Genomic DNA, 18081 nt, shown 5'->3' on the forward strand with positions numbered 1-18081 from the left:
GATAGGAAAGAATTGTTTTCTAGTTCAACAAAGGCAAAAGTTGGTTTTTAAAAGTGACTTTAAAAATGATAGAGCCTTGCTCCTTGGTATATATCCCCCCAAAACAAAAACATTAATCTGAAAAGATACATGCACCCAATAGTCATAGCAGCATTACTTACAATTACCAAGCTATCGAAGCAACCTAAGTGTCTATCAACAGATGAATGGATAAAGAAGATGTGAGATATATATATGTATATATATGTATATATATATATTTATATATACACACACACACAATGGAATACCACTCAGCCTTTAAAAAGAACGGAATTTTGTCACTTGCAGCAACATGGATGGACTTGGGAGGGCATTATGCTAAGTAAAGTAAGTCAGACAGAGAAAGACAAATATGTATGACATCACTTATATATGGAATCTAAAAAAATACAACAACCTAGTGAATATAACAAAAAAGAAGGAGACTAACAGATATAGAGAACAAACTACCAGCTACCACTGGGGAGAGGGAAGGGAGGAGGGGCAATATAGAACTTGAGGTTTAAGAGGTACAAACTATTATGTACAGAATAAGCTACAAGGATATATTGTACAACACAAGTAATATAGCCAATATATTTTTTAACATCTTTATTGGAGTATAACTGTTTTACAATGGTGTGTTAATTTCTGCTTTATAACAAAGTGAATCAGCTATACATATACATATATCCCCATACCTCCTCCCTCTTGCATCTCCCTCCTACCCTCCCTATCCCACCCCTCTAGGTGGTCACAGAGCACTGAGCTGATCTCCCTGTGCTATGTGGCTGCTTCCCACTAGCTATCTATATTACATTTGGTAGTGTATATATGTACATGCCACTCTCTCACTTCGTCCCAGCTTACCCTTCCCCCTCCCCGTGTCCTCAAGTCCATTCTCTACATCTGCCGTCTTTATTCTTGTCCTGCCCCTAGGTTCTTCAGAACCTTTTTTTTTCATAGATTCCCTATATGTGTGTTAGCATATGGTATTTATTATTTGTTTTTTTCTTTCTGACTTACTACACCCTGTATGACAGACTCTATAGCCAATATTTTATAATAACTATAAATGGAGTATAACCTTGAAAAATTGTGAATCACTATACTGTGTACCTGTTACTTATATATTGCACATCAACTATACTTCAATAAAAAAATAAGATAAAATAATAACCAGCCCGGAGAAGTGATGTTCACTAATGTTATGGTAGGTATTTATAAACAAGTATAAATTATAAACTATTATAAGTATTGCTATTTAGAGTTAATAAAGAAGCGTTTTCCTTTTTCTCTTATATTGAGATTATAGCAGCTAGATGAAAAAAGAAAAACAGTTCTTTAGTCTATGTACAGTCAAGAAACCAACAAGAGAATGTTGTGTGCTCTGTTTACCCAGATAAAAGGACACCCATGATCTGTAGTATACTCACCAAAACTCTGCCTTGCTGAAGCCAAGAGAAGGCCTTTGTTATGCCACTGGAGTAGAATAATTGGAGTTTGTGTTTTGCTCTATGCACACCTCAGTAGTTCCAAGAAGGCAGCCAAACCCTTAATATCTTAAAGGGCACAGAGTGGAAGCCGCTTGGATTCTACAGCTCTTCCTGACTCTTGTCAATGCCTACACTCACTGAAGAGGTATGTGCATGTGGCCTGGAAGCAAATGGGATAGCTGGAGTACCTTCTAGGGCAACAAAAGGGAAGAGTAAAAGTTTTCTCAGTATTGGAAAGAGGTCAGGATTTAGAAGGTCCAGCGAGATACAGAATCTGGTAAGACAAGGAGTGTCAGTGTGGTACACCTAGAGAAGTTGGATGCCTTGTCCCCAGTACTTTCAGAGGTTTCTGAACACCAAGTATGGACTAGAAGCAGTGGAAAAGCAAAGTCTAAAAGGACCAAGGTAGCTAGATAATGGCTTTCTCCATATTATCCAGTGAGATCCAATGATCAATGACCAGAGCTATGATCTTCACTCCGCTCTGGCACCATTTAAGATACTGAACCTTTGCACAATGCTCGGGACAGGAAAGCACTAATAAATATTTAGTTTTAATTCCTGCCAGCCCAGAAGTGTGATGAGATTTTACTTAGATCTGCTGTTAATTTAAAGAAAATAAAGTTGTGCAATAGTTTTTACCAGAAAAACTTTTTTTAAATGATAGAGCCTTGGAAAGTTGATGAAAAAGAAATGTAAAAGGTACAAATTACCAATATTATGAAAGAAAATTACATGTAAAATAATTAAGATATCATAAACAACTTAATACCAATAAATCTGGAAATTTAGAAAAGCAAGACAACAATCTGGAAAAACACAACATATTAAAAACACATCTAAGTAGAAATAAAAATCTAAGTACATTTAATAAATAAATTTAATTTCTAATTGAACAACTTGCCACAAAGAAAACACCAGGCCTGGGTGGCATCACTGGCAAATTCTTCCAGTCATTTTTGAAAGACTATGCAAATTCATCCAGAGATAGAAAAGAAGGAAATTTTCCAAACAGACTTTACAGGGCCGAATAAACTTGATACTAAAGCTTGATATGAATATTACAGTAAAGAAAAGTTATAGATCAATTCCTCTCATAAACATAGATGTTGGACAATGAATATGGAACATGAATATAAAGTATTAAACCAAGTCTAACCACATAGAACAAAGGTGATACACATCATAACGCAGTTGAATTTATTCCAGGAATTCAGGATTGGTATAACATTCAAAAATAAACAAATCTCCTTACCATATGAACATCATAAAAAAGAAAAATTATATAATTATCTCATTAGATGTTGTGGCAGATAGAATAATGTTCCCCTCCCCTGAGGCTGTCCACACACAATCTTCAAAGCCTGTGAATATGTTACTTTACATGGCAAGACAACTTTGCAGATGTGATTAGGTTAAGGACCTTGAGATGGGGTGATCAACCGGGAATACCAGGTGGGTCCATTCTAATAACATAAGTCCTTAAGAGTGAAGAACCTCTCCCCGCTGTGGTCAGAGAGATGAAATGTGAGAAAGACTGAACCCCTACCCCCACCTGCCTCCACCCATACTGGCTTTAAAGACTGAGGAAGGAGGCCAAAACATGCAGCAGCATCTGGAAGCTGGAAATAGCCCTCAGCTTACAACCAGCAATAAATAAATAAATAAATATATGGGGACCTTAGTTGTACAGCCACAAGGAACTGAATTCTGCCAATACCTGGAATGAGCAAGGAAACTGATTCTCCCCTACAACCTCTAGTAATGAAGGCAGGTCTGTGGACACTCTGATTTTAACCCTGAAAGACTCATGCCAGGCTTCTAACCTACAAAAGTGTAAAATAATAAATTTGTTTTGTTTTAAGCTACTAAATTTGTGGCAATTTGTTATGGCAGCAATAGAAAACTCATACAAAGATAAAAAAGCTTTTGATAGATTTCAGTGCCCATTCATAATTCTTAATATTATTTGCAAAATAATAATATAAATAGTCTTTATAATCCGATGATGGATGTCTACAAAAAAATACGTATATTTATATAAACATCATACTTAGTAGTAAAATATTGAAAGTATTCTCCCTGGGATAAGAAATGAGACAAAGTTGTATAATATCATGACTCATATCCAACAGTGTTCTGGAGGTCCTATCCAGTAACAAAGCTGAGCAAAAGAAGTACAATTTATAAGGATTGCAAATAAAGAATAAAACAGATAAAATGATTGCGAACGCAAAATTCTAAAATAATCTAAGGGAAATTACTGGAATTAAAAATTGAAGTTTTTTTATATTATCCATTTCACTGGATGCAAGGTCATATAAAAATTAACTATATTTTTATATATCAGCAACAAAATATTAGAAAACAAAATTTTAAAAAATTATACCATTTACATGAGAAAAACATCAATGCCTGTAAATTACCTCATGCAAGATATGCAATATCTCTTCACATAAAACTATACAAAATTATTGAAATGTATCAAATAAGACCTAGTTGAAGTTGTTGATTTTCCCTAAAGTGATCTATAAATTCAATGTAATATTTAATTTAGTTTACTAATTCCAAATTATATATGAATATGTATAGGTTCAAGGGTAAAAAATACAATTTTAAAGAAGAACCATTTTGAGTGTATACTCTATGAATAATCAAAACTTAAAATAAAGCTGTAGCAATTAAGATAGTGTGCTCTTGTCACAAGAATAGATAAATAGACCAACAGAATAAAACAGAGAATACAGGAATAGAATCACAGATATTAGATCCTTGAATTATGGTGAAAGTGATACTCAGATCATTTGAAAGGGAAAGTGTTTTCAATAAATGGTGCTTAGTGAATAGGAAATTCATGGTTTAAAAATTCATGGTTTAAAAATTCATGGTTTAAAATTCATGGTTTAAAATTCATGGTTTAATACCATCAACATTAATTTTAGGTATACTGTACATCTACATATAAAACCTAATCAAAAGACTTCTGGAAATTAACATGGAAAAATGCCTTACAACCTTATGTTGGGGACAGCCAGGCTGAAGAATGTCCTTCAGAATATGCTCTCTGACTACAGTGTAAATAAATTAGAAATCAAAAAACTAAGATATCTAGGATACTAAACAACACAGTATTTTGAATTTAAATGACAATTACAATCACAGAAGAAATTAAGAAATTAGAAAATAATTTAAACCTAAAGATAATAAAAATGCAACATAAAAAATGGTGAGATGCAACTAAAGCAATATTTAGAGAGGATTTCAATTTAATTGCTTATATTAGAAATAAATGTCCAGAGTGGCTAAGACTCCACACTCCCAATGCAAGGGGCATGGGTTTGATCCCTGGTTAGGGAACTAAGATCCCACACGCTGCATGGTGCAGCCAAAAAAAAAAAAAAAAAAAAAAAAATTACCAGATAGGCTAAGAAGCAAGAAAGTAGGACTTATAACCAAGAGAAATATCGCTCAAAAGTAAAGGAAAGCAGAGATAAGAGAGATGATGAAACTAGGAATGAATGGATCTTAACAAGGCAAAAATGTTAATGTTCAAATATTTAAAGGAAAACATGAACACAGTGAAGAGAAAAATGGAAGAGTCAAAAATAATGGAATCTCTAGATGCATCAGAAATGTAAATTATCAGTAATGTAAATGTAAATTATAATTATCAGTAATGATATTAAATATAATGAATTTTTACAATGCAGATGTTGGCAAAATTAATTTTAAAAATTGTTTCAAATATATGCTGTCTATATAAGAAACATTTTATAGTCAGATATAAAAAGCCTGAAATATGAATATGTAAATAAAATCCTCTACAAACTTCTAACAATTCAAGTCCAAAAACACATAAAAAGGATTATACACTAGGATCATGTGATTAATCTCAGAAAATTCAAGATTGGTTCAACATATAAAAATCAAACAATATAATAAACAATTTTAATATGATAAAGGAAAACAACCACATGATCATCTCAATTGATGCAGAAAAAGCATCTGGCAAAACCTAATACTCTTTCATGATAAAAATACTCAACAAACCAAGAACAGATGTGAACTTCCTGAACCTGATAAAGGATATCCATGAAAAACCCACAGCTTACATTACACTTACTAGTGAAAGACTGAAATATTTACTTCTAAAATCAGGAACATGAAAAGGATATATGCTTTCACTGATATTCAGCATTGTACTGAAGTTTCTAGTAAGGGAAATCAGAAATAAAAAATAACGGCAGGCATATTAAAAAGGAAGAAGCAAAACTATATCTATCTGCAGATGACATGGTTTTAATTATAGAAAATCATAGGAATTTAAAAAAAACTATCAGAGCTAATAAATGAGTTCAGCAAGTCTGCAGAAAACAAGATCCGTTATATTTCTATAAATTATCAACAAGCAATCCAAAAATATAATTAAGAAAACAGTTCCATTTGTAATAATATCAAAAAGAATAAGATACTAAGAAATAAATTTAACAAAAGAAGTGTAAGGAGAAGCAAGAAGAACTACATTCCTGCAGCCTGTGGAACAAAAACCACATTCACAGAAAGACAGACAAGATGAAAAAGCAGAGGGTTATGTACCAGACGAAGGAACAAAATAAAACCCCAGAAAAACAACTAAATGAAGTGAGATAGGCAACCTTCCAGAAAAAGAATTAAGAATAATGAGAGTGAAGATGATCCAGGACCTCGGAAAATGAATGGAGGCAAAGATCGAGAAGATACAAGAAATGTTTAATAAAGACATAGAAGAATTAAAGAACAAACAGAGTTGAACAATACAATAACTGAAATGAAAACTACACTAGAAGGAATCAATAGCAGAATAACTGAGGCAGAAGAAAGGATAAGTGACCTGCAAGACAGAATGGTGGAATTCACTGCTGCGGAACAGAAGAAAAAAGAATGAAAAGAAATGAAGACAGACTAAGAGACTTCTGGGAAAACATTAAACGCAACAACATTTGCATTATAAGGGTCCCAAAAGGAGAAGAAAGAGAGAAAGGACCAGGGAAAATATTTGAAGAGATTATAGTTGAAAACTTCCCTAACATGGGAAAGGAAATAGCCACCCAACTCCAGGAAGCACAGCGAGGCCCATACAGGATAAACCCAAGGGGAAACATGCCGAGACACATAGTAATCAAATTAGGAAAAATTAAAGACAAGGAAAAATTATTGAAAGCAGCAAGGGAAAAATGACAAATAACATACAAGGGAACTCCCATAAGGTTAACAGCTGATTTCTCAGCCGAAACTCTACAAGCCAGAAGGGAGTGGCATGATATACTTAAAGTGATGAAAGGGAAGAACTTACAACCAAGATTACTCTACCCGGCAAGGATCTCATTCAGATTCGATGGAGAAATCAAAAGCTTTACAGACAAGCAAAAGCTAAGAGAATTCAGCACCACCAAACCAGCACTACAATAAATGCTAAAGGACCTTCTCTAAGTGGGAAATACAAGAGAAGAAAAGGATCTACAAAGAAAACCCAAAACAATTAAGAAAATGGTCATAGGAACATACATATCGATAATTACCTTAAACGTGAATGGATTAAATGCTCCAACCAAAAGATACAGGCTTGCTGAATGGATACAAAAACAAGACCCATATATATGCTGTCTACAAGAGACCCACTTCAGACCTAGGGACACATACAGACTGAAAGTGAGGGGATGGAAAAAGATATTCCATGCAAATGGAAATCAAACGAAAGCTGGAGTAGCTATACTCATATCAGATAAAATAGACTTTAAAATAAAGAATGTTACAAGAGACAAGGAAGAACACTACATAATGATCAAGGGATCAATCCAAGAAGAAGATATAACAATTATAAATATATATGTACCCAACATCAGAGCACCTCAATACATAAGGCAACTGCTAACAGCTATAAAAGAGGAAATCGACAGTAACACAATAATAGTGGGGGACTTTAACACCTCACTTACACCAATGGACTGATCATCCAAAATGAAAATAAATAAGGAAACAGAAGCTTTAAATGACACAATAGACCTGATAGATTTAATTGATATTTATAGCACATTCCATCCAAAAACAGCAGACTACACTTTTTTCTCTAGTGCGCGTGGAACATTCTTCAGGATAGATCACATCCTGGGTCACAAATCAAGCCTCAGTGAAATTAAGAAAACTGAAATCATATCAAGCATCTTTTCTGACAACAATATTATGAGATTAGAAATGAATTACAGGGAAAAAAACATAAAAAACACAAACACATGGAAGCTAAACAATACGTTACTAAACAACCAAGAGATCGCTGAAGAAATCAAAGAGGAAATCAAAAAATACCTAGAGACAGATGACAATGATAACACAATGATCCAAAACCTATGGGATGCAGCAAAAGCAGTTCTAAGAGGGAAGTTTATAGCTATACAAGCCTACCTCAAGAAAGAAGAAAAATCTCAAGTAAACAATCTAACCTTACACCTACAGGAACTAGAGAAAGAAGAACAAACAAAACCCAAAGTTAGCAGAAGGAAAGAAATCATAAAGATTAGAGCAGAAATAAATGAAATAGAAACAAAGAAAACAATAGCAAAGATCAAAAACTAAAAGCTGGTTCTTTGAGAAGATAAACAAAATTGATAAACCACTAGCCAGACTCATCAAGAAAAAGAGGGAGAGGACTCAAATCAATAAAATTAGAAATGAAAAAGCAGAAGTTACAACAGACACTGCAGAAATACAAAGCATCCTAAGAGACTACTACAAGGAACTCTATTCCAATAAAATGGACCACCTGGAAGAAATGGACAAATTCTTAGAAAGGTATAACCTTCCAAGACTGAACCACGAAGAAACAGAAAATATGAACAGGCCAAACAAAAGTAATGAAATTGAAACTGTGATTAAAAAACGTCCAGCAAACAAAAGTCCAGGACCAGATGGATTCACAGGTGAATTCTATCAAACATTTAGAGAAGAGCTAACACCCATCCTTCTCAAACTCTTCCAAAAAATTGCAGAGGAAGGAACACTGCCAAACTCATTCTATGAGGCCACCATCACCTTTATACCAAAACCAGACAAAGATACTACAAAAAAAGAAAATTACAGACTAATATCACTGATGAATATAGATGCAAAAATCCTCAACAAAATACTAGCAAACAGAATCCAACAACACATTAAAAGGATGATACACCATGATCAAGTGGGTTTTATCCCAGGGATGCAAGGATTTTTCAATATATGCAAATCAATCAATGTGATACACCATATTAACAAATTGAAGAATAAAAACCATATGATCATCTCAATAGATGCAGAAAAACCTTTTGACAAAATTCAACACCCATTTATGATAAAAACTCTCCAAAAGGTGGGCATAGAGGGAACCTACCTCAACGTAATAAAGGCCATATATGACAAACCCACAGCAAACATCATTCTCAATGGTGAAAAACTGAAAACATTTCCTCTAAGATCAGGAACGAGACAAGGATGTCCACTCTCACCACTATTATTCAACATAGTTTTGGAAGTCCTAGCCATGGCAATCAGAGAAGAAAAAGAAATAAAAGAAATAATACAAATTGGAAAAGAAGAAGTAAAACTGTCACTGTTTGCAGATGACATGATACTATACATAGAGAATCCTAAAAATGCCACCAGAAAACTACTAGAGCTAATCAAGGAATTTGGTAAAGTTGCAGGATAAAAAATTAATGCACAGAAATCTCTTGCTTTCCTATACACTAATGATGAATAACCTGAAAGAGAAATTATGAAAACACTCCCATTTACCATTGCAACAAAAAGAATAAAATACCTAGGAATAAGCCTACCTCAGGAGAAAAAACCTGTATGCAGAAAACTATAAGACACTGATGAAAGAAATTAAAGATGATACAAACAGATGGAGAGATATACCATGTTCTTCGATTGGAAGAATCAACATTGTGAAAATGATTCTACTACCCAAAGCAATCTACAGATTCAATGCAATCCCTATCAAATTATCCATGGCATTTTTTACGGAACTAGGACAAATCATCTTAAAATTTGTATGAAGACACAAAAGACCCTGAATAGCCAAAGCAGTCATGAGGGGAAAAAACGGAGCTGGAGGAATCAGACTCCCTGACTTCAGACTATACTACAAAGCTTCAGTAATCAAGACAATATGGTACTGGCACAAAAACAGAAACATAGATCAACGGAACAAGATAGAAAGCCCAGAGATAAACCCACGCACCTATGGCCAAGTAATCTGTGACAAAGGAGGCAAAGATATACAATGGAGAAAAGACAGTCTCTTCAATAAGTGGTGCTGGGAAAACTGGACAGCTACATGTAAAAGAATGAAATTAGAACACTATCTAACACCATACACAAAAATAAACTCAAAATGGATTAGATACCTAAATGTAAGACCGGACACTATAAAACTCTTTGAGGAAAACATAGGAAGCACACTCTTTGACATAAATCACAGCAAGATCTTTTTTGATCCACCTCCTAGAGTAATGGAAATAAAAACAAAAATAAACAAGTGGGACCTAATGAAACTTCAAAGCTTTTGCACAGCACAGGAAACCATAAACAAGATGAAAAGAGAACACTTAAAATGGGAGAAAATATTTACAGATGAATCAACGGACAAAGGATTAATCTCCAAAAATATAAACAGCTCATGCAGCTCATATCAAAAAACAAACAACCCCATCCAAAAATGGGCAGAAGACTTAAACAGACCTTTCTCCAAAGGAGATATACAGATGGCCAAGAAGCACATGAAAAGCTGCTCAGCATCACTAATTATTAGAGAAATGCAAATCAAAACTACCATGAGGTATCACCTCACACCAGTTAGAATGGGTTTCATCAGAAAATCTACAAACAACAAATGTTGCAGAGGGTGTGGAGAAAAGGGAACCCTCTTGCACTGTTGGTGGGAATGTAAATTGATACAGCCACTATGTAGAACAGTATGGAGGTTCCTTAAAAAACTAAAAATAGAATTACCATATGATCCAGCAATCCCACTACTGGGCATATACCCAGAGAAAACCATAATTCAAAAAGACACATTCACCCCAATGTTCATTGTAGCACTATTTACAATAGCCAGGTCACGGAAGCAACCTAAATGCCCATTGACAGATGAATGGATAAAGAAAATGTGGTACATATATACAATGCAATATTACTCAGCCATAAAAGGGAACGAAATTGAATCATTTATTGAGACGTGGATGAACCTAGAGACTGTCATAGAGAGTGAAGTACATCAGAAAGAGAAAAACAAATATCGTATATTAACGCATGTATGTGGAACCTAGAAAAATGGTACAGATGAACCGGTTAGAAGGGCAGAAGTTGAGACACAGATGTAGAGAACAAACGTATGGACACCAAGGGGGGAAAACCATGGTGGGGTGGGGATGGTGGTGTGCTGAATTGGGCTATTTGGATTGACATGTACACACTGATGTGTATAAAAGTGATGACTAATAAGAATCTGCAGTATAAGAAAACAAACAAACAAAAAAACAACTAATACTAAACTTTCTTTGGGTTATTTGTATGGAAATATGTTAATATAAATGTTTCAGACATTACATGAAATTTCTAAAAATCTTATATGTTCTGGTACAATGTTATAAGTCATAATTCTAGTTATTACTTTAAAATGTATATCTCAGAAATAACTAAATTTCCTTTTCAATTGCATTATTATGAACTTTCATCAAATCTTTAACCGTGGTCATTTTTAAGTCTTTTGTCATTTACAGACAGTTCTAGGTGTACTCTGATGCTTTTGCAAAAATGTTCCTATAAAAGGGTTTCATCTTCAAGGAATTCATGGAAAAGACTCTGACAAGTACAGGTTTCTGGTAACAGACTATACTGCTGAACAGAATGAATAAGCATTTTCAGAACTCTAATGGAAAACTGATGAATTCATAAAAGTGCTAACAAAAGATCAAGATAAAAAAATTAATTACATGGGACTGAGTGAACTGATGAGGATGATTATAATTTTTGTGACTTTCTGTTTGAATTAAAAAAAAAATCCCACAAGGACTCAGAGGCAAAAAATATACAAATCAATTTTCACTGCAAAGTAAAGGAGCTGTTACAGTGGAGGATTACTGGACTGAATGTCAGTATTATAAGATAGTATAAGTGTGTTTCGTGTTTGGTAATTGCAATCATTGTTGCTTTTGTTGTGGTCATCCATTTACAATGCTTGGTGTCAGTTTATTTATCTCCTGTAAAAATAAAATACAGTGTGTGTGTGAAAGAAAAATTAAAAAAAGGCTACTCTTCCCACCCTGCACTGAATTGTCTTGGCAAAAAACACAAAAAGAAGTGTAACACTAAAAATAATACAGAAAAATTAATAAAAACCTAAATAAATGTAAACACATCCTGGGTTCATGGACTGGAAGACAATATTGTAATAACAGCAATATTCCCAACCTAATCTATAGATTTAACGTAATCCTTATCGTTGAGACTCATATTCCCCAATTTCAAAAGCTATTACAAAGTGTAGTGTTTGCATAAGGATGGACATACAGATCAATGGAACAGAAGTGAGATTCCAGAAATAAACCCTCATATTTTTGGTCAATTGATTTTCAAAGGATATGCCAAAAACAATTCAATGGCAAAGACATGGTTTTCAAGGAATGGTACTGGGACAACTGGTCGGACCTGTACCACACACCATGTAAAAAATTAACTCAAAATGAAGCAAACACCTAAATGTGTCTGGCTGCTTTAACTTAGCAAAATGTCCTTGAGGTTTATCTTGATTGTTGCGTGTATCACTATTCTGTCCCATTAATTCTGTAGTAGCATTCTAGTGGGGAACTATGTCACAATTTGTCTATGCATTCACTAGTTTAGGAACATATGGATGGTTTCCAATTTTCAGCTATTATGAATTACGCTGCTATGAACATGAAGATAAACATCCTTGTGTGGACACGTTTTCATTTTTCTTGGGGAGATAGCTGAGAGTGGAATACCGAGGTTATATATAAGTGCACATTAAATTTTTTAAAAGCAGACAAACTCTTTTCCAAAGCGGGTATACAATTTTATACTTTTACCAGCACTGTATGAGAGTTCAGTTTCTTCACATCCACACCAACACTTCATATTTCCAGTCTTTGTGATTATATCCTTTCCAGTGTGTATGTACTGGTACTTCATGTTTTGAATTTGCATTTTCCTAATGGTTAATTATATTAAGCATCTTTTTATGTCTTAGTAGCCATTATCATATATTTTGTGGTAAAGTAACTATTCAAATTTTTAGTCTTTAGAGGGAGTAAGATAGGCTCTTTATCTTCTTATTATTGAGTTCTGAAGAGTTCTTTATAACTTTTATACACAAGAACATTTACAGGATACATAATTGTTGTTTTGTAAACTTCAGAGTTTCCCAGGCAAAATATGAAATTGGCCCTTGTATATGGAGGGAGAGACTAAAAAAAGAGGCACACTACTCCAGATTGTTAGGTTTCAGGATTAATAAGTAAGGGAACTTACCTGCAAGACTTGTCTTGGGCACCTGACTGACAGAATCTGAAAAGTTTATATAGAGGCCTTAACTGGGTTCAGTCACATATACCAACCAGATGGTCTCAACAACACATTGCTCTCTCAAGGCTTCATACTTGAAAATGGGTCCCATGGTGCAAACGGTGGGCAGAAAGTACATCCCAAGGATAGGGGTGGGGGTGAGGAGCCTCTGATTGCCTGGGTCCAGCTCAATGGGCAATTAGCCATCAGGCCCTCTTGATGATCACCTCCAACAACAATTTAGAAGTATTTCCTCCCGGTCCTCAGCTTGTTTTTTTTTTTTTTTTCTTAATGGAGTCTTTTCAAGAGTAAAAGCTTTTAATTTTGTTTATATCATTTTTTTTTCATTTAGTATCACAGTTTTGGTGACCTACCTAAGAATTCTTTGCCTAATCTGAAGTCACAAAGATCTTTCTCTTGTTTTATTCTAGTTTCGTAATTTTATCTCTCATATTTACATCTCTGATCCATTTTGAGTCAACTTCTGATACACTTTTTTAGGGTCACATAGAATATTAACCAAGATAGACTCTATGCTTGGCCATAAAACAAGCTTCAAAACATTTAAGAGAATTAAAATCATACAAGGTATGTTTTCTACCACAATGGAATTAAATTATAAATTGATTATCAATTAGTAACTTTCAAATCCATTTCTATATGCAAATTAGACAGTCACAATGTATTTTGAACTAAATGATAATGAAAACATAACATGTCAAAATTTGTGGAATGCAGGTAATGCTGTGTATAGAGAGAAGTTTATAGTTTTAATGCTTATTTTTGGAGACAAGAAAGCCTAGACTCATTGATATAAACTTCTATCCTAGGAAGCTAACAAAAAGTAGCAAATTAAATTCAATGAAAAAAGAAGAAAGAAAATTATCAAGATAAGTGCAGAAATAAATGAAATGGAAAAGAGAAAACTGATTGAGAAAAGCAATGAAACTAAAAGATAGTTCCCTGAAAATCATTAAAATTTATAAGGCTCTATGTAGACTTATAAAGATAAAAAATAGAAGACATGTTATCAATAACAAGAATAAAAGCAGGGGCATCACTAAATGATACAAAATGATCCTAAAGATAAAAAAGGATAATAAATAACTCTAAGAAAATTTGACAATAATTTACATAAAATGAGAAAATTCTTCAAAGGACACAAATTATCCCTGAATCAAGAAGAAACAGGAGGGGTTTCCCTGGTGGTGCAGTGGTTAAGAATCTGCCTGCCAATGCAGGGGACACGGGTTCGAGCCCTGGTCCAGGAAGATCTCACATGCCGCAGAGCAACAAAGCCCTTGTACTACAACTACTGAGCTTGTGCTCTAGAGCCCATGAGCCACAACTACTGAGCCCACGTGTCACAACTACTGAAGCCGGCGCACCTAGAGCCCATGCTCCACAACAAGAGAAGCCACTGAAATAAGAAGCCTGTGCACTGCAACGAAGAATAGCCCCCACTCGCCACAGCTAGAGAAAGCCCGCGTGCAGCAACAAAGACCCGATGCAGCCAAAAATAAATAAATATATTAAAAAAAAAAAAGAACAGGAAAGTTGAATAGTACTATATCTATTAAGAAAATTGAATTTGCTATAAAAAACTTTCCCACAAAGAAAACTTCAGACTCATATCACTTCAGTGGTAAATTTTATCAAACATTTAAGGAAGAAATAACACTAATTATATATATATATATTTTTTTTCCAAATATATATGAGGAGAAAAGAAAAAAATACCTCACCAATTATTTTAGAAGTCCAGCAATACCTGATTAAAATAAGCAAAGATTTTACAAAAAAGAAAACTACTGACAAATATCCCTCTTGAACACAGATGCAAAATTTCTGTGAGATATATTTGCAAAACTATTCTAACATATATATAACATATATGTATATAATGACAAATCAAGATTTATGACAGGATTCTACATTGGTTTAGCATACAAAAATTTATGTAATTCATCATACCTTTAGAATAATGGATAATAATGGAAAAAAATAATATTTTTATTTCAATAAACATAAAACATTTAACAATATTCAAATACAAATTTATGATAAAAACTCTCAGCAAAGTAGTAATAGAAGGGAACTTCCTCAATCTTATAAAAGGCAAGTAAAAAAATTTATAGCTAACATGATAGGCAAAGTTTAAAATGTGAATTATCCCTCTAAGATCAGAAAAAAATGCAGACATCCTCTCTAATCAGTTCTGTTTAACACTGTACTGGAGGAGCTAGACATTGCAGCAAGAAAAGAAGAAAAAAATAGGCATACAGTTTAGAAAAAAGTTCTTTGTAGACATCATCATGTACATAGAAAACCCTACTAAATGTACCAAACAGCTTCTTGAACTTACAAGCGAGTCTAGAAAATTCATAGAATGCAAGATTCCTCTAAAAAATTAAGTGTATTTCTATGTACAAGCAATGTATACTTAGAAATTAAAATTTTAAAAAAGTACCATTTACAGTAGCTTTAGGAAACATGAGTAATTTAGAGATAATTTTAAAGACATATATGTGAAACTTATCCACAAACACAACAAAACATTGCAGATAAATATTCAATAACACAGCTTAACAAATTTGGAAGAGTAGACACTATAAGAATTATGCTATCAGACTACAATGGAATTAAACTAGAAATTTATAACAGATCACTCCAAAAATATTTGGAAAGTTTCCAAATATTTGTAGATTAAACAACACACCAAAATAACTCATGGCTCAAAGAAAAGCCTTGGGAGAAATTTAAAAATATTTTGAAATAAATGAAAATGAAAATACAACCTATCAAAATTTGTGGGAAACAGTCAAAGCACTGCTTAGAGGAAAATTTATAGCATTAAATGCATATATTAATAATAAAATTATTATTAATCATAAAAACCAGTGCAGAAATCAATGAAAACAGGAAAATAATTGAGAAAATCAACAAAATCAAAAGTTGGTTTTTGAAAAATTCGATAAAATTGATAAACCCCTAGCCATACAATCAAGAAAAAGAGAGAAGATATAAATTATAAATTATTATAATTATTGTAAGAAATGAAAGAGTGCCATCACTACTGATCCCACAGACATTAGAAGGAAATAAAGGAATATTACTAACAACGCTATGCTCACATATTGATAACAAAGATGAAATGGACCAATTCTTCGAAAGACACAATCTATCAAAACCCACACAAAGTGGCACAGTGGTTGAGAGTCTGCCTGCCAATGCAGGGGACACGGGTTTGTGCCCCGGTCCGGGAAGATCACACCTGCCGCGGAGCGGCTGGGCCCGTGAGCCATGGCCGCTGAGCCATGGCCAATGGGCCTGCGCGTCCGGAGCCTGTGCTCCACAACGGGAGAGGCCACAACGGTGAGAGGCCTGCGTGCCGCAAAAAAAAAAAAAAAAAAAAAAAAAAAAAAAAAAAAAAAAAAAACCATACAAAGAGAAACAATCTGAATAGGCTTAAATCTATTAAATACATTGAATAAATAATAATCTTCCAAAACATACAGCAACAGGCTTAAAAGTTTTCACTGGTGAATTCTATCAACTATTTAAACAAATGACACCATTTTTATTCAATCTGTTCCACAAAGTAGAAGCAGAGGGAGCACTTCCTAACTCATTCTATAAGGTCAGCATAACTTTAAATATCAAAAACAGACAAAGAAGTTACAAGAACTGGAGAACTACAGCTAATATCTTTCATGAACATAGATGCAAAACTCTTCAACAAAATATTAGCAAATTAAATCCACAATGTATAAAAATAATTATAAACCATGACCAAGTGGAACTTATTCCAGGTATGCAATACTGTTTTAACATTAAAAGATCAATCGATTTTACCTCTCACATCAAGAGGATAAAAAAGAAAGGTCATATGATCTTATCAATAGTTGCAGGAAAATCATTTGATAAAATCAAACTCCCATTCATGAGAAAACCTCTCAGCAAACTAAGAATAGAGGGGAACTTCCTCAACTTTATAATAAACATGTACAATCTACAGCTAACATCATATTTAATGGTGAGAAATTAGATGCTTTCCCCCTAAGACTGGGAACAAAGTAAAATTGTCCCCTCTCATCTCTCCTGTTGAACATCATACTGAAAGCCTAGTTAATGCAATAAGACAATAAAAGCAAATAAAAGGTATACAGATTGGGACAGCAGAAATAAAACTCTTTGTTTGCAAGTGTAAAACTCTTTGATTGTATATGTAGAAAATTCCAAAGGATGGACTAAAAAAATTTGCCTGGAACTAATAAGAGTTTATAACTAGGTTGCAGGATACATGGTTAATATACAAAAGTCAATTTCTTTCTTATATTCGGCAATGAGCAATTTACATTTGAAATTAAAAACGTAGTATCATTCACATTAGTACCAAGAAAATAAAATACTTAGGTATAAATCTAGCAAATTATGTGTAAGATCTGTATAAGAAAAACTAAAAAAACTCTCACTAAGATAATCAAAGAAGATATAAATAAATGAGTAGGAAAATTCAATATTGTCAAGATATCAGTTCTTACCAACTTGATCTATAGATTCAATGCAATCACAAGCAAAATCCAAGCAAGCTATTTTGTGCATATGGACAAAGTTATCCAAAAGTTTATATGAAAAGGAAAGAGACCCAGAACAGCCAATATAAGTTTGAAGAACAAAGTTGGAGGACTGATATTACCTGACATCAAGGCTTATTATAAAGCTACAGTAATCAAGACAGGATAGTATTGGCAAAGGAGGAAACAAACCAATGCAACACGACAGAGAGCCCAAAAATAGACTCACACAAATATATTCAACTGATCTTTGATGAAGAAGTAAAGGCAAATCAATGGAGAAAATATAATCTTTTCAACAAAGGTTGCTAGAACAACTGGACATCCACATGCAAAAAAATGAATCTAGACACAGACCTTGCACCCCTTACAATAATTAACTCAAAATG

Source organism: Stenella coeruleoalba, assembly GCF_951394435.1.
Source record: "Stenella coeruleoalba genome assembly, chromosome: 6".
Lineage (NCBI taxonomy): Eukaryota > Metazoa > Chordata > Mammalia > Artiodactyla > Delphinidae > Stenella > Stenella coeruleoalba.